Source organism: Chaetura pelagica, unplaced genomic scaffold (genome assembly GCF_000747805.2).
Source record: "Chaetura pelagica isolate M959 unplaced genomic scaffold, ChaPel_1.0 scaffold45, whole genome shotgun sequence".
Taxonomy (NCBI): domain Eukaryota; kingdom Metazoa; phylum Chordata; class Aves; order Apodiformes; family Apodidae; genus Chaetura; species Chaetura pelagica.
Genome location: NW_009953217.1, coordinates 5,336,836 through 5,337,230, shown reverse-complemented (window position 1 = coordinate 5,337,230; position 395 = coordinate 5,336,836).

Below are 395 nucleotides of genomic sequence, written 5' to 3'. Positions count from 1 at the left end.
ATAACTAGAGGTTGCAAAACTGGGCGCTGGAGTTGGGAAATGCCAAGAAACAAACTCGCCCTTCTTACAGCAGCTCCGCTCCCGCCTGTAACAGCCCCGCTCTGCGGGACAGCGGGAGGTGGTAGCGGCCCAGAGCGGCGAGCGGGGCTTCTGGGTCCGGAGCCTCCAGCACAAGAGCAGCCCTGTCTGTCTGTCTGTCTGTCCTGCTGTCTGTCTGTCTGTCTGTCTCTCCCCGCTGCTGAATCACTGCCGCTCACCCCGCGGCGGCAGGGGAAGGAGGCACAGGCAGGGTCAGGCAGCGGGGCAGGGGCAGGAGGCACAGGCAGGGTCGGGCAGCGGGCCAGGGCAGGAGCAGCAGCCCCGGTGCCCCCGCAGACCGGGCGGGCGGGGCCGCG